Source organism: Hyperoodon ampullatus (genome assembly GCF_949752795.1).
Source record: "Hyperoodon ampullatus genome assembly, chromosome: 14".
Classification (NCBI taxonomy): Eukaryota; Metazoa; Chordata; class Mammalia; order Artiodactyla; family Ziphiidae; genus Hyperoodon; species Hyperoodon ampullatus.
This window is the reverse complement of record NC_136927.1, coordinates 39,218,591-39,240,358: the sequence shown is the minus strand read 5'-3', so window position 1 is coordinate 39,240,358 and position 21,768 is coordinate 39,218,591.

Here is a 21,768-nt window from a genome sequence, read left to right as displayed (position 1 = left end):
GGTGGGCCACAGTGGGAGTTCAAGAGTGGGAGTGAGGATGCAGAGGGGGTCTCGGGTGAGGGTGTCGGGGTCTCCTGGGGGCTGAGGCGTGTGACTTGCTCTACCCTGTATCTCCAGGGCCTAGGCCATCACTGGCAATCATCCAGCCATCTGTCATTCATTCACTCAACCAATATTCATTGAGTGTCTACTGGGAGCTGGGGCTGCAGCAGTGAAGCAATGAACAAAATAGACAAAATCTGGCCCCTAGAAGTTTAGATCCCTGCGAACTAGTGTTGTAGCCTTCAGGAAACACTCCCTGAATATTCCCAAAGGCCGGGAAATGCGTCTGATGCCCCCCTCCCCCCGCCTTGCTCTGCCAGGTTCTTTCTTCTATGCGGGGAGATCTGCCCAATGGGTGGGTCATCCCATGGCCAGGCTGCCACCCACTGTCATCTGGTGTCAGAGGGGTCAGGGAGGGTGAGGCCCAGACCGGGTCCTGCTCCACCAGCCAGCAAGCTGCAATCAGCCGGTCCACCCTGCGCTTGAGTGTCACCCCTCCCGGGACACACACGCCCAGGCCGATTCTGATCTTTCAACTTTCCTTGAATTCTGCAGGTGTCTCGGTCTTTTCAGCCCAGGACTCTCCTCCCACTGCCCCACCCGCATCTCTTCTTGAAGCAGGGTTAGAACAGCATTTCTGGAGTTAATCAGAGCAGTAAGAAGGGTGGGGCCAGTGAATGGGGGTCAATTACCAGCTGCTAAGGTGCTGTGCTGTGCTTGCTTACTTACGACCCTGCAGGAGGTCCTATTGTCTACAATCCACAGGCCAGGGTTGGGGCTCAGAGGTTAAGTGTCTCGCGCAAGGTCACACAGAGCTAAGCTCCAACTCCACCCTGTTTAACTCCCAATCCTTAACCGTTACATCAACTGACTGTCCAAAGAAGACAATTTAGGCGCCTGGGGGATTTCAACACTCAAGGCGTGGCAGCAATGCTCTGAGGACAGGAGCGGTCTCCCCAGGCAGTCTGCAGTAAACCAGGCCCCCCAGGCCCAGTAAACGCCCCTCCTTCCACTTGGGAGCACCCAGCCCGTGCCAAGCACACGTCTAAACATTTTACATTCCGCCCCCCATCTCTAAAACAGCCCTTCAAAGGCTGCCTTCCGGTCCACCCCGACCTTCAGCCTCAGACCCCGAAGGTCTCTCGCTTACCAGCCAAACTCCTTCTCACTGTGGTGCAAGCCGCTGAGAAAGGACAAAGGTGATCCTCCTGGGGTGGTGGGAGGCGGTGCCTCTCAACCAGGAAAATCAACAAACTCCACACACAGACAGGTGAGTGGAATTTCAGGAATCAGCTTGTTTGGGGAGGTTGCAATCTAGCCCCCACTTAAGGTCCTTGAAGGAACAGGCATGCAGGTGCGGCTCCTGAAGGAGGGTGTGCCAGGCTTCCCAGGTCTTAGCCCTCCTTCCAGGCCTCAGCTTGGGAGTGAGTTCCCCGGCACGTCAAGAGGAAGCAAAGCTACCTGTATTGTCCCAGAGGTCTGCATGGAAAGGGCCCCTGATCTTCAAGACACTGGGGAGAAGGAGAAAGTTGGGGCTGAATCTGGGCTCTGCTGTTATCACTGTGAGGCCTCTTGGGAAAATCCCTGAAGCCCTCGGAGCCTCTTACTGCCTCATCCTTCATCAGCTGGCCTCCTCTTACCTTATCTTGGCCTCCCCAACCCATCCCAGGGAAGTCCTGCAGATTCATCTCAGCCCCCTGACTGTATCTTTGCTAGGATATTGTTTCCTTAGTGTAAAAAATAAATTCCTCTTTTAAAAACAAAAATGCTAAGATTTTCAGGCTTATTTCAAGTTTATTTTTTTTCTTAACAATTATTTAGGACTTACTGTGGGCCAGGCAACACCCTAAGCACTTGACACCTTTGATCCTCGTAACATCCCTAATGGGGTGAGAATTATTATCACCTCCAGTTTGCAGAAGAGAAAAGTGAAACACAGAGAGGTTAAGTAACTTGCCTAAGGTGACACAGCTAATAAGTGACAGAGTCAGGATTCGGATCTCTGTAGGTTAGGAGGCCACAGGTTTAGAATTGCTGCATCTTTGGTGGATTCCCACCAGCCAAGATAATTTTGTCTGACTCGACATTCTGTGAGTTTACACTATGGAAATGCATTAAAAAAATTTTTTTTTTGCAAATACAAAGTGATATATAAATATAGATGGTTCTTTTATAAACTCCCTGTATATAAACTCACTCCACCTGAATCTGCTGGTCTTAATATTTGGTCCAGTAGCTGATTCTAGCCTCCCTATCCTCTTAAACCTGACCTCCTACAGTTGTTCCAGAGATGCAGAGCAAGCACTCTGTATAGATAAAGTCATCTAGTTCTTGCAGGATTCCTTGCAGGTACTCTCTGACAACCCCATTTTGTAGGTGGGAAAACTGAGGCTTTAAAGAAGTACACACACTTGATCAAGCATACACAGCTAAGAAGTGGTGGAATCAAGGACTACAAGCCAAGCAATCTGATATCAAAGCCCCTACTTGTTTCTTTGTCATCCCTAAATATTTTCGCTGTGGCAAAATATACAACGTAAAATTTACCATTTTAACCCTTTTTTTGGTAAAGATATACTTTAATGTCAAGATGCAGGTTGAAACATAATTGTCTTACAAAGATTGTGAATTGAAATGTCATAATTGGAGTTGCAAGATGCCACACCAGCCCCCCTCCCAGCCTTTCCTGCCTGTGTCTTACATCAAAGGAGTTAAATCTGTTCCACAAAATTAAAGTAGCCTTGGCTTACCAGCAATTACACTTTCACTTTTCCCACCCAGCTAATCGTTTTAAAACTAACTTGCTAATACGCTGTCAGTGCAAATTTATTCATAATAGACATGAACAAAAGGGTCGCCATTTCAACCATGTTTAAGTGTACATTTCAGTGGCATTACGCATTCACATTGTTGTGCAACCATCACCACTTATCCATCTTCAGAAAAATTTCATCATCCCAACCAGAATGGAACTCTGTACCCATTAGACACTAACTCCCCATCCACCCCTCCCCCTCAGCCCCTGGTAACCTCTCTTCTACTTTCTCTGAATTTGCCTCTTCTAGACGCCTCATATAAGTGGCATCATACAATATTTGTTCTTTTGTGATAAAGGCCCTACTTAAAACCATAATTCATTTTTTATTTGAAAACATATTATATAATTTGGGTCATAGCCAAAGGGGGAGTTAACCTTATCTCTAGTGTTATGCTTGGTTTTTTTTTTATGCTTGTTTTAAATAAGGAGAAAGAAGATACATGTGGCTAGATTTTATAACTATAATATAACAACTGTATGAGGGAAAAAACATCTAATGAGTACCAAATTGTATGCAATGAAAGGTAAGTCTCCTCATCTATCAGTTTCCCTCCTCAAAGTTAACCAGCTTCTAGTGTGTCCTCCAGATTCTAATGTGCATACACAAATATATACACATATAACATTGAATCCCTTTTTAAAACACACGCACACACACGTGGTAGAACACTATACACTGTTCCATACCTTGCATTTTTCTTTTAACAATACACCTGGGGTGGGATAGGGAGGGTGGGAGGGAGACGCAAGAGGGAGGGGATATGGGAACATATGTATATGTAATACTGACTTATTTTGTTATAAAGCAGAAACTAACACACCATTGTTAAGCAATTATACTCCAATAAAGATGTAAAAAAAAAAAATACACCTGGGAGATGGTTTCACATTTATTCATTCAGAGCTACTGCTTTCTTTTGAATGGCTGCATCATATTCTCTTGCATGGCTGTCCTGACATGTACCGTACTTAGTTCCCCTCTGGTGGATGTTTAGCTCATTTCCAATCAATTGCTCTCACACACAGACTATCTTTGTCCTAACATGATGTGCCCAGTGCAAGGATATCCACTGGATAAATTCCAAGAGGTGAAGTGGCAGAGACAGAGGGTATGAGCATCTTCAATACTGACAGTTTTCTTACCCCCGCCTCAGGTTGCCCCAATTTGTGCTCCCACCAGCAGAGTCAGAATCCCGGTTGCCACACCAGCACAGAGTGTTACCCAGCGAACTTGCAGGTGGAAAACAGAGTGGTTTTGTTGTGCATTTCTGTTTTCAGAGTTCAGCATCTTTTCATCTGTTTGAATTCAATTGTATTTCTTTTTATGTAAACAGTAGAATCATATCCTCTATTCCTTCCCCCACCCGGCCCCCGCTTTTGGGTCACGTGGTTCGTCTTTCATTTATAAGAGCTCTCTATGAAATTAACTCTTTGTCATAAAAGTGGCAAATACTTTTACTAGTTTGGCATGCCTGGGCTTATGGATTTTTGTTTGTTTGTTTTGGTCATGCAGAAAAAATTAATTTTTATGTAGCCAGACTCAGCAACTTCTATCTTTAAGGCAAGGCCCGTTCTTCTACCCATTAGGCTGTACTGCCTCCCCACTCCGATCAGTGCTTTGAAGAAGACACGTGGAGTGGGCCTGCTTCTTGATTGGAGGTCCTCGGCAAAATATTATTGTCCCCAACCTAGACTTGGGCCTGGACACGTGTTCTCAAGGTGCCAAGGGAGAAGAGACTGTTCACAGAGAGACTCTAATCGCGAGCTTTTACTGCGAGGGGGACAGGTCCTCAGCTCCCTGATCCCGCACTAGAAAATAACTCCTCTGAAAGTCAAATCTTGCCCCAGGCCCTCAAGGTGGGCCCACTGGTGGCTGTGAGACTAGAAAGGAGAGCAAGTTCTAGAGAATAAAACCCCCACTAGGCCCCTTGGCAACTTTCCTATCTGTAAAGAAGTGGTTCTTTCCAGCCTCCCATGCTGGAGGGGATGTGCCTTTGTCTTAGGGCATCCCCTCCAGGTTTGGTCTTTGCGAGGGCAGAATTCTCACCACCAACCCACTCTTCTAGAGGGAGGTGGATGCAGGTGGCCAAAGAGGATCTCATTTGAAGGTTTCCTCCAGACCAGTGATTCTGAAATTTTAGCTTTCATGAGAGCCACCTGGAGGTCTTGTTAAATTACAGGTTGCTGGGCCCACCCCCAGAGTCTCTGACTCAGTAGGTCTAGACTGGGTCTGAGAATCTGCATTTTGAAAAAATCTCCAGGTGATGCTGAGGCTTCTGGTCCAGGGACCACAACTTGAGACCCAATGGCCCAGGACATCCACTCCCTGGGGACCCCCATCTCAGGCTGGGCAGTGGTATGAGTTAGGGTGAGAGGCCTGGAAGAACACAGGCTTCATTCAATCAAAATAACAACAGCAACTGCTCTGTGCCAGGGGCTGTGCTATGGGCTGTGCATTCATTCTCATCTCATCCTCACACCAAGCCCACACAGTAGGTTTTACTAGTATTAACTCCACTTTACAGTGGAAAAACTGAGGCTCAGAGAGGGTGCATGGGCTTTAGAATCAGACAGATCTGGAGTCTTGATTCCAGCTCAGCCACTGACCCATCACGTGAGCTCTTGAGCAAGTGACTTACCATCCCTGAGCCTCTAACTCATCAGTAAGTGGGGACCAAAAACCTGATTCTTGGGGCATTATGAGGATGACAGGGCTGATGATTATAAGGGCATCTGTAAGGCACAAGAAATGTACATCTCCTTTCTTGCTGCAAGCCCCATCATGATCTCAAGGTCCTTTTCTGTCTCTCCAGATCCATCTTCCCTCTCCCTATACTCTGAGATACCTTACCAGAAGTCACACTGGACTACTGTCACTTCCTAAACCTGCTTCACCTGGTCATGCTCCCAGGCCTTTGGAAAGGCTGTTTCCTCTGTGTGGAAATGCCTTTCTCATGCTATTGCTCCAGAGAAACTCCTATTCATCCTTCAAAACCCACCTTAGAAGTTCCCTCCTTTTTGTTACTTTCCTTGAAATGTTGTCCTCTTCCTGCCCTTGGAAAAGCAGGAAGAGGACAACATTTTCCTCTTGCACTTGTGTTCCCATAACATTTTATATGGAGTACAATTTGGAATACAAATTGCACTGTTACAGGGACCAGGCAACTTATACCACCACCATCAATCATCAGCTTCATCAGCACTTAGTGTTTTCCATGCACCAGGCACTGCTGTAAGAGGCTGAGGTTTGTTGATTCATTTAATGCCTAAAATAGCCCTCTGAGGCAAGTGCTACTTATTATCCCTATTTTCCATATGAGGAAATCGAATCACAAAAATGCTAAATAATTTGCTTTAGACCATACAACTAATCCATGCCAGAGCGGGGATGCAGAAGCTGGCTGTGGAGTCTGTGTTATTAACATTTATATTATGCTGCTCTTTATGAATGAGGGGTGGGCCAGGTGGGGACTGTGCCACCCTGGAGGGCGCCTGCCCCATCCCAGGGGGCAGCCGAATGTTAGGGCTGGAGCTGTCAGCCTTTCTGATCCTCTTTTCTCAAGAGGATCCAGAAATATGAAGTTTTATGTGACATCTCCCACCTTTTAAAATCTTGGGAGTAAGCTAAAATTGAAAAAGGAGTGTGGACCTCACAAAAGCTGCACACAGGTCTGCTTTGCGGGAACCTCGTCTCAGTTTGTTTCTGCATCTTAGCTCAGGGCTAGGCGCACAGTAGGTCCTTTGTAGGTGCCATGACACTTCCGGACCTCACTGTGAGGTGGGCGTGGCTCTCACAAGCTGAGCTCTCATCCCAGTCCCACTCAGCACTGAGATTCTCTGACCTGCACTTGGGATGTGGACGAGGTCCCAAATGGTGGCCCTGAGCACCACCCCAACCTTGGGGCCATCTCCAGGTCTCCTCTGTCCAAGATAAGACTTCCTGCTTTCCAAGTGCTGACAATGAGTTAAGTGTTTTGTTTCGTCATCCCACTGATCCACTCAACAGTTCTGGGAGGCCGCCATCTTCATCATCCCCGGGTTACAGATGCAAAACTGTGGCTCAGAGAGTGGAAGGGAATTATTGCCCAAACTAGGAAGAGGTGGAGCTGGGACTGTGATGCACACAGCTCTGATTCTAGCTTTTCCTCAATCAGCTGTCATCAGGCCTTCCACCAAACTTTTGATGGTTCTGGCCCACGTTCTAGGGCAAGCACACTCCCACGGTACAGCCCAGACCTGGAAAGTTTGTGGTACGCAGATAGGACCCTGGACACTCCAGTCTGTCAGGCATGGTTTCTAACTCCTTCTGTGTCCTACTAGATGGAGGGGACGGCATTGAGAGTGTCTAGAGGGAACTCCTGGACATGGTCCCTTATGGGAATTCTCCCCACTGGGGCCTGGACAGGCAGAACTTGTGGCCTGGCTCAACCCCAGGCCTTTGGGCTCAGCAGCAACTGCAGATAGTGGGGTGTAGTGTTTGTACTTGTCCACAGACAGAAGGATAGAGATGTGCGTATGTGCACCTGTGCATGTGTGTATGCCTTGTGTATGTGTGCACGCACATGCATGTGCAATGGAGAACAGGGGACCTTGTCCCCCAAATTCAGATCCTGTGAAGTTAGTTTAGGACAAAGTACAAAGAAATCTTAACCCACAGATGTCAATTTACAGCAGAGGTTGAAATATGAAACAGTCCCCTAATTTTTACAACTTAACTGCCCATCAGTAGGCATATCCATGTGGAAAACAAGGCAGCAGTTAAAATAAATAAGCTAGATTTATATGCAGCAACTTGGATAACTTTCAAAGAAATGATAACTGGGTGGAGGGGGGTGGCAAGTTTCAGAATGATGTGGATGGATTATACCGTTTCTATTAAACATCCACCCACAACATTACTCTGCAGTTTACATACCTTCTATGGGTACGCATGTATACGACTGCCTGGGTGTAGGAAAGGCCTAGAAGGAACTCCCCAAAATTATGAAGGCAGTTACCTTTGTGGAGGCAGGGAGGTCAGGGGCTGAAAATTTACAGACAAAGGAGAATGGATCTGTGTACTCCTCACGGCATCACACAGTTCAGTGGGCAGGTACGTTGGGCCACTGGTGGATGTCACGTGGAGGCCACAGGGAGGCTTAAGCCTGGGGAACAATTCACACAGGACCCCCATGGACTCTCTGAGGGCTCCGCTGTCAGGGACAAACCGCCGCTTTGGCTGTTCTGCCCTCACTCCCTGGTGGAGATGGGGTGTGGGAGCTGTCCTGCCTCTTGTGGATGGAGGAGCTCTGCTGCTTCCTCCGGAAACCTCCCCCTGACTCAGTTTCTCCCTCCACACTGGAGGGAGAGGTCCTGCCCCAGCTGTCCGCCCCCACCCCCTGCCTAGCACCCCCAAATCTCCGACATATGCCCCTCTGGGGGATAGACAGCAGGGCCTCCGGATCTGGCCTCCTCCCAGTGTGGCCCGAAGGGGGACAACTCAGGGAATGAACCCCCGTTGCCCAGAGGTGGGCTGGCAGAGGAGGCTAAGGTGGGCTCTGGGGTCAGATTCCCTGGGTTCAAATCTGGGCTCAGCAACTTGTCCCTGGAACCCGGGGAGGCGTCTCCAGCCTCTGACCCTCAGTTTTCTCCTCTGTAAAATGGGGACACCAAGAAGGGCCTAATTCCAGCAAAGGCGTGCGTCCCGGCGCCTAGCCCGCACTCTCAGGTGTCGCTGCTGTCGCCCTCCCGAACGACACCTCAGCCCGCCCCTCGGGGCCGAGGACGCTGCTGCCCTCTCTGCCGCCCCTGACAGACACTCATCGCCCTCTCCCGGTCCCTCGGCTCGCATCCGGGGGCTTCCCCACTCCCCACAATCCTCTGCGGTGGTCCCCCTGCGCCCGAGACCGGGTCCCCGCAGCGCCGCCGGCAGCGCCGCCGGCAGCGCCGCCGGCGCCGCCGCCGAGCGCCCTCAGGTGGGAAATGGCGGGGTGGGCGGCGGGGGAAGGCGCGGAGCCCGGCGTCGCTGTCGTACCTGCTTCCCGCGGCGGCTTGGGATGCGCGCGGGTGGCGGCGGCGGCGGCGGCGGCGGCGGCTGGGCAGCTGTCACGGTGGCGCCTCGAGCGCGCGGACAGGGACTGGGAGGGAGCGGGCGGCGGGGCGGGAAAGTCCGGAAGCGCGGCGGGCGGGGCTTGGCGGCGCCGACGGCCCGGGCCACCGCGCCCACCCGGCTCCTCGCCGCCCCTCTTTCTCACTCTCCCCCGAAACAAGCTCCTGCCGCGCACGCTCCCTCGTGCCCGCTTCCGCATCCACGTCTGCCCGGCACACCCACCCGGACCCCTCACGCACACACCCCGCATTCTCCTTCTACACATCCGGACCTGTGGCACCAATATGTACGCACAGACCCCGTCATCCTCGTGTTCCCCAGACAGACCACTGTACCCACAGTCCCCTACCCCGCCCCCCCAGCACATACGTGCCCCGTGCAACACTCCATCCTGCCCCGCGGTGTACCTGGACACATCGCGCACACCTGTACGACCACGCCCATCACATCCACACCCCCGCAGGCACAGATTGTCCTCTGGGCAAGGTGAGAACTTCAAGGAGTTTGCATAGGAATAGGCTTCTGCAGCTGATTTCCCTGCCCCTCACCCGACCTCTGCATTCCCTCACCCTCACCTTTGCTTTCCCAGTGACCTTCTCCTTCCTTGGCCTCAGCCGCATCCTCCAAGGTCACTCCCAGATCCTCGTCAGCCCCTGAAGGCCCCATCTGTTTGGACCTTTGGCTTCCTCCCAGTGACACCCACTACACCTGTGCTTCAGCCTCAGCACGCTGCCAGGCCCCCTTCTCTAATCCTCATTTCCTTCCCTCTTCTCATCAGTTCCAAGGACTATCATTTCAGTATCTTCATTTCACATGTGCATGGCAAACCCCAAATGTCAGCCTGTCTTTGTCTTGCCATTTAGAGACTATTCTTTTTCCCTTGTGGCTGTAACAAGCGACCACAAATGTAACTGGCTTAATACACATAAATGTATTATCTTACAGTTCTGGAGGTCAGAAGTATGACACCACTAAAATCAAGAAGTGGTACGACTGTCCTCCTTCTGAAGGCTCTAGGGGAGAATCTATTTCCTTGCCTTTTCCAGCTTCTAAATACTGCCTGCATTTCTTGGCCAGCAATGTCAGGCCAAGTCTTTTGTATACACCACATCTCTGGTTCTCTCTCTTCTGCCTCTCTCTTCCACTTATAAGGACTCTTGTAATTACATTTGTTCTACCTGGATGGATAATCCAGGATAGTCTCTCCATTTCTAGGTCAACTGATCACCAATCTTAATTCTAACTGCAGTCTTACTTCCCCTTTGCCCTGTAATTTAACATATTAACATATTAACAGGTTATAGGAATGAGGACTTAGACATCTTTGGCTGTTATTCTGTCTATCACAGAGGCTGAGCCCTGCTGGAGAAAATTAGTCATCCGAGAAGATTTTTGCCACTATAAATTTATGAACCTCTACAAGCAGAAAGACCCCATCACTGTCAGTATTTAGAAAAATAATAAAATAAAATGTGGAATGTTTATGTGATCGAATACTATACAGCACTGAACAAGAACATATTCCACCTATGCATATGAATGTTCAAAGACTTCAAAATCATGAATGAAAAAAGCAGGAGAATTGAAATAACAATGAGAGCAAACACGTTTATAGTGCTTACTCTGTGGCAGATGGTGTTTCTAGGCACTTATATTAAAACTCACAGCAATCCCCTGGGGTAATACAGATGAGGAAACTATGGCACAGGAGGTTGAGTAACTTGCCCAAGGTCACACAACTAGGTAGCATCAGAGTCGGGATTTGAACCCAGAGTCAGTCTTAATCCAGAGCCTGTGCACTTCACTGCTGCACATTAATTTGTACAGTATGAATTATTTCAAGTTAAATTTTTAGAGCACATAAAACTATATATATCTCCAAATCACTTTGCTGTGTACCTGAAACTAACACAATATCATAAAGCAACTATACTTCAATTTAAAAAAAAGATAGGTGGATTCATATATCTGCTTCTAAATTCAGTCTGTTGCATTATGTTGTTTAGTGGAAATAAATAAAAGGAAATCCAGCCTCATGTAATTTTACCCACGATTGCTTTTGTCAACCATTGCTTTCCTCAGTGCAAATGTCAACATGGTGACCAGGCAAGTAACATCTTAGTATTATTATGACAATAATTTTGACTTCATGTTTTTCTTGAAAGGATCTTTGGGACACACTCCCACTCCCCCCCACAACCCATCCACCAGAAGTCTGTAAACCACACTTTGAAAACCATTAGTATAAAAACCACTAGGTTTGATAAACCTAGTATATCCAATTGTGACCATTGAAATTGTTGATATTAGACTATTATTGACCTACAAAAATGGCAATATCATATCGTTCCACCCAATGCATGTTATTTTGGAGGGTTTTCCTTTTGGTTCACACCCTGCTTCCCTGGCCAGGCCCTGTTGTTGAACATCACTGGGTGTATCTCCTCTGGGACTGTGTTGCTGTGGGTGGCTTTGTACAAATGATATGTCTTTCTTTATGTCATGATTTCCAATGTGGGGGAGCTGGAGTTTGGGGGGTGTATAGGAACTACGAACTGGTTGATGTCAGGCTGACATATTTTAAAGTATGTATTTTAAGCAGTTGTGAACATGGAGAGGAGTGTTCTCAGAGTTGGCTGAAGGACGTCAGAAAGTCCATGTGGACTTTTGTCAGGTGTTTAGAACTATGGATCATTTGGCAAAAAAAAACAAAAAACAAAACCAAAAACCTTTTTCTAGACAAAGACATGTGGGCTGAGTTATGGCACAGTTGGATGAATTCACGTCTGGATAGATTCATGAGTGGTTTGGGAGGTAAGTGACCCCAAAATGTTCTATTGAATATATATATACTATTGTGGAAGAATAGTCCTCCTGCTTTCTTTAATCAAGTTAGTGCAATTCTAGGAGATGATGAGATATGAAAAGGGATCCAAGATCAGCCAAGCCAGCCCTGGGGATCAGTGGGGTGTTAAATGCTGTTCTTTATAACCACTATTTAAACAATACATTGTATAAAGTATAAGGCAACTATTCTTTTTATTTCCCCCTAAGGAAGTGGGTCACCACCCCTTCCTTACTTCTACTCCATATTTTGATCTTGGTGATGCTTATTTCATGTATCACCACCCCATTCAGGGTTGATGCTACCCCAGCCTAGAAATAACACATTGTATTCCTCTTAGGATATTGATTGGTTCAAAGGAGGGAATGAGACACAACTCAAAGTTAACCATAGTCAATGAAACTCTACACAGGGACTTTCCCTTTGAACTCTTAGGGAGTCCCACCTGCTTCCAAGTTGTTCAGATATGGAGCTGCATCTGGGAAGAGGCTGCATGAGAATGAATCCCATCCAGAGGGACGACAGAGAGGAACTAGGTCCCAGTTTCATCGTCTGACCCACAGCAAGCCATACCTGTCCTACCCCTGGACATTTCAGGTGCATGAGGCTATACATTTCCTTTTTGCTAAGCCGTCTTGGGTTGGGGTGTCTGTTGCTTGCAACTAAAGACTCCTAAGTGATTCTGGTGAAAATTTTATCCAAACTACAAAAGAAGGAAGTCAGGAGGGACAGTTACAGAATCTTGACATCTGGAATGTCAGGTTCCAAACTAAGAAGATAAACTACAACAAGCACAGATGTAAAGTCCTGCAGTTAGGCTCAATCAGACAAATTCTATGCTTAAGTACAAAATGGGAAGCCATGGCTTGGGACCTGTGCCACCCCCTGAGATATAGAGCCTCTTAGAGATGCAGTACCACCTGCAGGTCTGGAGGCCCTGGGTGCTGGGTCTCTGGCTTTGTTGGCAAAATCCTTATCTGGGTCCATTGATCAAGGTGGGTCCCTGGATCTTCAGTTTCATTCCCCCAGGCCACAGCAAGCTTGGGTGTTCCTCTTCTCTGACCACAGCATGCCAGCTTACACCATGCCTGTCCTTTCTGTTATTCCACTTTCTCTCCCTGGGATAGTCCCCCTTGGCTTCCCCTTCCCCCCATTACTACTACTAATACTGAACTGTGGTACTATTTGCCAGGCACCTTGCTAAGTCTCTATCCTCCCAAACAATCTTAGGAGGTAGGTTCTATTTTTGTTCCCATTTTACAGATAAAGAAACAGACTTGCAGATGTCAAGGATCTTTGCCCAAATAGCAGCAAAGCCAGGTCTCTCTGTTACCACAGTCCATGTTCTTAAGCATTTTTTTAAACTGCAGATTTGTAAACAGTAGGGTGTGTGGGGGGGGAGGGGGAATGGAGGAAATCCAGTTTTCAAACATGTTTTGTAAGATCACGTGTTTAAAAAATTTTTGAACCAATGTTTAAAAGTCAGAGAATAGCTCATAAAAATCAGCTTCCTGATTCTCTGGAAAATAAGCAGTCAGGAGGTCTGGGGACAACAGGGCTTCCATTCCTACTTGGTCTAAGTGACCTGGAGCTGGGTGGCAGCTGAATGGACCTGTGACTCCCCACTCCTGCAGTGCCCAGAGTCCCCACACCCAGCCTGCCTGCACGTTGATGCCCCACGGACATTTGAGTGTGCAGCCTCTGCTCCCAGCACCACCAGGCCTCCTTAGCTTGGTCTTCCCCGCTGCCCGGCCAGTCGCCACAAAAGCCTCCAGCCCCTGCCAAGCTTGGCACTTTCCACTTTGTTCCCAGAAATCCAACCACAGAGGCCAGATCACACAGGGCACAGCCAGGCTGGCGCTCAGGGCTCACCTGGTCATTTGGAGCACATACCTTTCCACTTTTCTCTCTCTCCTGGCCTAGATGAAAAATTTAATCAGCTTCTGGGGTTTTGACCTGAGGAAAAGGAAGATCTGGGAACAAACGTTGCAACTCTGCTATTGAGGTTTTCAGTTGCATCCAGGAAGCTTGAGAAAGGTCAGGCTGCAGCTTGGTGACTTTAAAACACTCGAATACTCTTACAATCTCGTCAGGGAAGACAGACAATAAACAAGACAAAGAAGCTTTTAGATGGTATAACTGCTGCGGAGAAAAAGAACGCAGGCCAAAGGGGATGGGGTGAAAGTTGAATTTTAAAAAGTATGGTCAGCTTGGGAATTCCCTGGCAGTTCAGTGGTTAGGACTCCGTGATTCTACTGCAGGGGGCATGAGTTGATCCCTGGTCGGGGAACTAAGATCCTCAAGCCTAAAGGAGGTGAGGAAGCCAGCCCTGCTGGTACCTGGGAGAAAAATGTACCAGGCAGAGGAACAACAAGTGCAAAGACCCTGAGGCAGAGCATGCCTGTCGTGTTTGAAGAGCAGTAAGGGTGCCAGTGTGTCTGTAGTGGATGTGAACAGGAAGACAGTAAGACGGAGATTCAGAAAGTTCACATGGGGTGTGGAAACAGAACACAGGGCAGGGCCCTGTAGGCCAGTGTAGGGACTTTGGTCTTGAAGCACCGAGGTGAGGGCCTTTAGAGCATTTGGGGTGATGTAACCTGATCAAAAAAATTTTAATATATTTTTTATTGTGATAAAATACACATAACAATATTTATCATTTTAACCATTTTAAAGTTTACAGTTCAGTAGCATTAAGTACATACACATTGTTGTTCAACCATTACCACCACCCATCTCCAGAACTTTTTCTCATCTTCCCAAACTGAAATTCTGTACCCATTGAATAATAACTAACCAGCCTCCTCTCCTCCCAGCCCCTGGTACTCAATATTCTACTCTCTGTCTGTATGAGTTTGACTATTCTAGGTACTTCATTTAAGTGAAATCATACAGTGTTTGCCTTCTTGAGTCTGGCTTATTTCATGTCCTCAAGACTCTTTCATGTTGTAGCATGTGACAGAATTTCCTTCCTTTTTAAGGCTGAATAATATTCCAGTGTAAGTGTGTATGACATTTGTTTATCCATCCACCCACTGATGGACATTTGCGTTATTTCTGCCTTTTGGCTATTGTAAATACTGTTGCAGTGAACATGGGTGTACAAATATCTGTTCAACTCCCTGCTTTCAATTCATTTGGGTATATCTGACTGAAAGTTGAAAAGACTCACTTTATAAGAAGGGTGGCAATGGCTGAAGCAGGGACCAGGGTGAGAGCTGTGGAGGGGCTGAGAAGCAGTTAGATTCTGGATATATTTTTCAGGGATAGCAGACATAATTTGCTAGGGGATCAGGTGTGGGGTGTGAGAGAATTTAGGACCAAGTCTTCCCAGACAACCCAGTACTTAATGAGTATCTTCACTTTTGAAGCTATTTAAGCAAGTTACAGAATAATGCCTGCCAAATAACATTATTTACATAAAAACTGTATAAAATAATAGGATACATTTTAATGAGCACATGTAAGTTTATGTAAATGCAGAGACAGAGCTCTAGAAGGATACATATCATGTTGTTAACCGTGGTTACCTCTAGAATGAAAGAGAGGAAGCAGAGGTGAGGGCGGTCAAGGAGAATCTCATCTTTAGCTGTGTTCCTTTTTTAAAATAAAAAAAGTGTTATTCATATAACACTTGTGTAATTAAAAACTTTAAAACCCTAATAAATAGTGTTTACACTTTAAAAAGAATAGAAGGGGTTTGGTTTAATTTAGGACCAAGTTCTCCCAGCCAGTTGGGTGTTGAATGAATCAGATTCACTTTTTTTAAATTAATTTTTATTAATTAATTGTAAAGTATGGTTGCTTTACAATGTTGTGTTAGCCTCCACTGAACAACAAAATGAATCAACCCTAAACATACAGATATCTCCTCCCATTTGGACTTCCCTCCCATTTAGCTTACCACAGTACATTAGGTAGAGTTCCCTGTGCTATACAGTACATTCCCATCAGTTGTCTATTTTATACATAGTGTTAATAGTGTATATGTGTCAATCCCAGTCTCCCAATTCCTCTCACTCCACCCCTTTCCCAATTGGTATCCATACATTTGTTCTCTATATCTGTGGCTCTACTGAGTCAGATTCACTTTTGAAGCTATTTAATTGCTACTGACGTAGCCTGAATCACTGGTTCATGCTGGGAAGGAAAATAGGAGACTTTCATTTGGCTCAGTCTACTGAAAGTGAAAACCTTTCTAAATAGCATGGGCCCACAGCCCAGGACCGGCCAAGCAGCCTTAGAGAAGTCAGCAAAAATTAAAGTGTAATCACGTAAGTAACAATAATCATTTCAACAACATAAAATAGCAGCAACAACCGCTTATACTTATGTAGCACTTGCAGTGCCCGCCACTGCTCTAAACATTTTATATGTACTAACGCACAATAGCCCAGGGAGGTAGATATTACTATTACCCTCATTTTACAAGGGGGAAATGGAGGCACACATATTTCCACTGGTTGCGCGTTCTGGAGATCAAATTCATCTCCTGTTTCTTCCTTGCCTGCTTCTTGCCTTTTTACTTCACTTATGAGGTTTGGATCATATTGAAAGGCTTAGTACTGATGTAACAAAAAATGAAGCTGTGGAGATGCACAGCAGGTCAGTTTCATTCTTGCTTCCCTTTCATATTGGCACATAGTCTCCACACAGCTGACAGAATAATCCTTTAATAATCCACATCATATTAAACAAACAAAAAAATGAAACTTAGCAGTCACGTTGGAAGATGCTGGATGTGGCAGGATGACTCTGAGATGGCCCCCAAGTTTCCTCTCCTAATGTTAACTCCCTTGTGTAATCCCCTCCCCAGCCACGTAAGTGATATCAGAATCAAATCTCTCCCCAGCTGAGCCTTCCAGTGAGACCACAGCCCAACCAGCACCTTGATGGTAGCCTCATGAGAGACCCTGCAACAGAGGACCCAGCTAAGCCATGCTGGAATTCCTGACCCACAGAAACTGTGAGATAATAAATCTGTGTTGTTTTAAGCCACTAAATGTGGTCATTTGTTTTGTGGCACTAGAAAACTAATAGACTAGAGAGGTAATTCATTATTTTGAAAGCATATAAATAAAGGAAAAGAGTCAAGCACGTATTCTGCCTGCCCTATACACGGTAACCAAATAGGTGATGTGAGGAAGTTTTCATATATATATTCCAGCTAATTAAAGAAAGAAAAAATAAAATGTCAGCCCTTTGAAACTTCTAATGAGGGATTTCCCTGGTGGCGCAGTGGTTAAGAATCCACCTGCCAATGCAGGGTACACGGGTTCAATCCCTGGTCCGGGAAGATCCCACATGCTGTGGAGCAACTAAGCCTGTGCGCCACAGCTACTGAGCCTGCGCTCTAGAGCCTGTGAGCCACAACTACTGAAGCCCGTGCACCACAATTACTGAAGCCTGCACGCCTAGAGCCCGTGCTCTGCAACAAGAGAAGCCACCACTATGAGAAGCCCACGCACCACAACGAAAAGTAGCCTCTGCTCACTGCAACTAGAGAAAGCCCACGCGCAGCAACGAAGACCCAATGCAGCCAAAAATAAATAAATAAATAAATAAATAAATGTTTTTAAAAAAGAGAAACTTCCAATGAATTAGTGGACCTAGGCAAAAGTCATTTATGGCTGCTTATATCATGAGATGAAGGACAATCAAACAGTATACACCTCTTGATGAAAGTACCCAAAATCATCTATGAAGTATTCTTGCCAGAAAAAAAAGGACCTTTAGTCTGATTAGGTCTCTCTATATAACTACCAATTTAAAAGAAATCTAGGGAACAGAGGAACTTGTTAAATAACACCATGGGGATGTAACCAGTGAATTTCAGATGGTGGGAAACTCTATAGGACAAATGACCCAGTTTCAACAGATTGAAAGAAACAAATAGAGATTGAGGAGAACCCTAGAGATCAGAAGAGACTTGAGAGCTATTTAAACAATTATAATTCAGGAATCTTACTTGGATGCTGATTCATACAAACTCTATGAAAATGATTGATAAGACAGTTGGGGCATTCAAACACTAAATAATTTGTGGTATTTTGGAGTTATTGTTAACTTTTTAGGTATGACAATGGTTTTGTTGTTTTCTAAAAGAGACCTTGTATTTAAAGATATAAAGGCAGACCTCATTTTATTGCATTTCACTTTATTGCACTTTGCAGATATTGCAGCTTTTATAAGTTGAAGGTTTGTGGCAACCCTGCATCAAGCAAGTGTATCGGCACCATTTTTCCAACAGCATATGCTCACTTTGTGTCTCTGAGTCATATTTTGATAATTCTTGCAATATTTCAAACTTTATTATTATATTTTATTATATTATTATTATATTATTATGGTGATCTATGATCAGTGATCTTTGATGTTACTACTACAACTCGATGAAGGCTCAAATGATGGTTAGCATTTTTTAGCAATAAAGTATTTTTTTTTTTTTTTTTTTTTTTTTTTTTGCGGTACGCGGGCCTCTCACTGCTGTGGCCTCTCCCGCTGCGGAGCACAGGCTCCGGACGCGCAGGCTCAGCGGCCATGGCTCACGGGCCCAGCCGCTCCGCGGCATGTGGGATCTTCCCGGACCGGGGCACGAACCCGTGTCCCCTGCATCGGCAGGCGGACTCTCAACCACTGCGCCACCAGGGAAGCCCAGCAATAAAGTATTTTTTAATTAAGCTATGTACCTTGTTTTATTATACATAATGCTATTGCATACTTAATAGACTATAGTAAAGTATAAACATAACTTTTATATGCAGTGAGAAACTAAAGCATTTGTGACTCGCTTTATTGTGATATTTGCTTTATATTCGCAGTGATCTGGGACCAAACCTTGCAATATTTCCAAGGTATGCTTGTATACAAAAATATTTTGAGGTGAAATGATAAGATGTCTGGGATTTGCTTCAACATAATCCATTTGGGTGGTGTGGGAGATATAGATGAAATAAGACTGATCATGAATTGATAATGGTGAAACTGCATGGTGAGTACTTGTGTGCTCATTATACTATTCTCTCTACTTTTTGTATGTTTAGAAATTTCCATAATAATAATTTTCAGAAAATCTAAGTAAAATCTAGTGTTTTCCATCTCAGAATAAGAGCTGAAATAGCCTGTAAGTTTCCCCATCACCTGCAACCCTCCATCCCCTTTGCTATTTTCTCTGAGCTCATCTCCTACCCTTCTCCCCTTTTTTCTTCCATGTGACCCTCACTAGCCTCCTTATTGCTTCTTGAATACCCCCAGCCTGCTCCTACCTCAGGGCCTTTGCACTTGCCATTCTGTCTTGCTCCTCTATCAGGTATCCCAGGGCCTGTTTTTCTCACTTCTCTTAGGTCACTGCTTAAATGTCAACCCTAGGGGAGGTCTTCCTTGATTATCCCACATAAAATAGCATATAGATATTCTTGTCCGTATTTTCTTTCCCTATTTTTCTCCGTGGCACTTGACATACATTACACTTTACTTGTTTGGGTCCTTGATTGTCTTCTTTCTCCAACGGGATGTAATTCCAGGAAGGCGAGGACTTAAAAAAAAAAATCAATGACTATAGCACCAATGCCTAGATCAGTGCTTGGCATATTACTATTTGTGGAATTAATGAATGCTTGTTTAACCTCCACTTGTCTTTTGTTATTTATTATGAGTAATTTCAAATGTACAGAAAAGTAGAGAGAATCACATATAATAAACATCTCCTAGATATAATACTTGCGAACATTTGCCATGTTTGCTTCATCTCCTTTTCCTTTTTTGGCTGAAGTATTTTAAAGTATTTATAGTCAACATGACATTTCATCGCTAAATACTTCAGTATGCATCTTTTAAAAAATGAGACACTTCTTTACTTTGCCACAATACCATTATAACACCTAGCAAAATGAACCCCAAATCCATAGTACCATCAAATTCCTCCATATCCACATTTCCCCAATCGCCTCCAAAATGCCTTCAAACCAGGACCCAGTCAAGATCTTCAAATTGCATATGATCACGTCTCAGAATCTCTAAGTCTAGAACCACCTCTCCTCTCATGTCTCCTCCCTTTTTTCCAGGTCACTGAAAAAACCAGGTCCATTGTCTTATTGGTGCAACACCCTACCTTCTTGGCTTTTTCTGATTGCTTCCTCGTGATGTATTTAACCAGTCCCTCAATTTCCTGTAAAGTAGAAGCCAGATCTAAAGGCTTGATCAGATTTTAGCTAAATATTTTTGGCAATAATTCTTCCCAGGTGGTGCCGTGAGCATCCTCTGCTGAATGACACCAGAAGGCTCATGACTGGGTGTCTCAAGAGTGAAGCTAAGATTGATCAATGGGTTTAGGTGGTGACAACCTGATCTCTCTGTTGTGAAGTTGTTTCTTCTGCTATAATCAGCTCTATGGGTTGATGATTTGGCACCTTGTGAATATCCAGTCTTCCTTGAACCTTTCACCCCGTAGTCTCAGCATCCATTGCTAATCATTGCCTGAGTCAATTATTTCCTTCAGGGCTGCAAAATCTAATGCAGTCCTTCCTTCAACATTATGAGCTGTCATTCTTCTGTAAAGAAGAGCTTCTTTCCCTCATTGACTAGGGCAGAATAAATTATTTCCCTCTAATTACAACTTTTTTAGGGTAACGATTTGATGCAATAGCTGCCTCCAATGGTGACAAATTAGTTCTTTCTATTCTACTTTTTCTCTCTCTCTTTGTTTTTGTTTGTTTGTTTGTTTGTCATTATAAACTCATTGACCTTTAAAAATAGAGTTAGGGACTTCCCTGGCGGTCCACTGGCTAAAGACTCCATGCTCCCAATGCAGGGGGCCTGGGTTTGATCCCTGGTCGAGGAACTAGATCCTGCATGCATGCTGCAACTAAAAGTCTGCATGCTGCAACTAAGAAGTCCACATACCGCAACGAAGATCCCACGTGCCGCAACTAAGGCCTGGTGCAGCCAAAATAAATAATTAATTAATTATTAAAAATAGAGTTAAGTGTTTCATTCAAATGCATTCACTAATTTTAAAAACTTTTTATTTTAGACTAGCTATAGATTTACAGAAAAGTTGCAAAGATAGTACAGAGAGTTCACACATCCAGTTTCCCTATAATATAATGCAATGTAATAATAACATCTTACATTTCCATGATTCCTTTGACAAAACTGAGAAACCAACATTGGTACATTACTATTAACTAAACTCCAGACTTTATTTAGATTTTACTAGTTTTTCCATGAATGTCCCTTTTCTGTTTCAGGATTCAGTCTAGGATCACTCATCCATTCTTTCTTTTTGATGCTTAAAAGTGACCCAATATAAGTAAATAGGAGCCTGTTGAGGCTGGATCCATGTCCCCTTGGCATGACTATGGCCCCAACTAGTCTTTGTTAAGCTGCTTTCTGGCCCAGCAAGATGTCCCAAGCTCAGATGGATCTGACTTCTTTCCCAACATTTAAAAAGTGGTAGGTTTAACCTGAAAGTCAGGATTTTCAGTGCTCCCCCCAAAGTCAGCAGATCTGGCAACAGTGAACTCGCATTCCCGCTTGGCAGAAACTGGCCGCAGCTTAGTAGGGCCACCCCGTTTAGACAGGGCGTGCACACCCAAGCTTGACACAAGCCTCCCCACCCCCCAGGACCGGTTCTGGCCATGCCGTTATGCAAGCCGCCTGGCTTCTGCAGCATGTGAGCTGCTCCCTCTGAGTTAAGAACACAGACTTTGGTGTCTGCCTGCCCTTCCTCCTCCCTCCCATCTTTCCTATTTATGAATGGCTTCTGCGTGCCAAGCACGATGTGAGATGCTGGGGTTCTAAAGGCAGATGAGACAAATATGCAGGTCATTGGCTTGGGTGATCTTAGAGCCACTCCTTGACCTTTTCCTGCAGACTACATTTCCCAGGAGCCACTGCCACTCACTGGCTGGCTGGTTTCCAGCTAAACTGAGCCAGAAAGAGGCACTGGCAGGAGATTGGATGGTGGGATAAAGG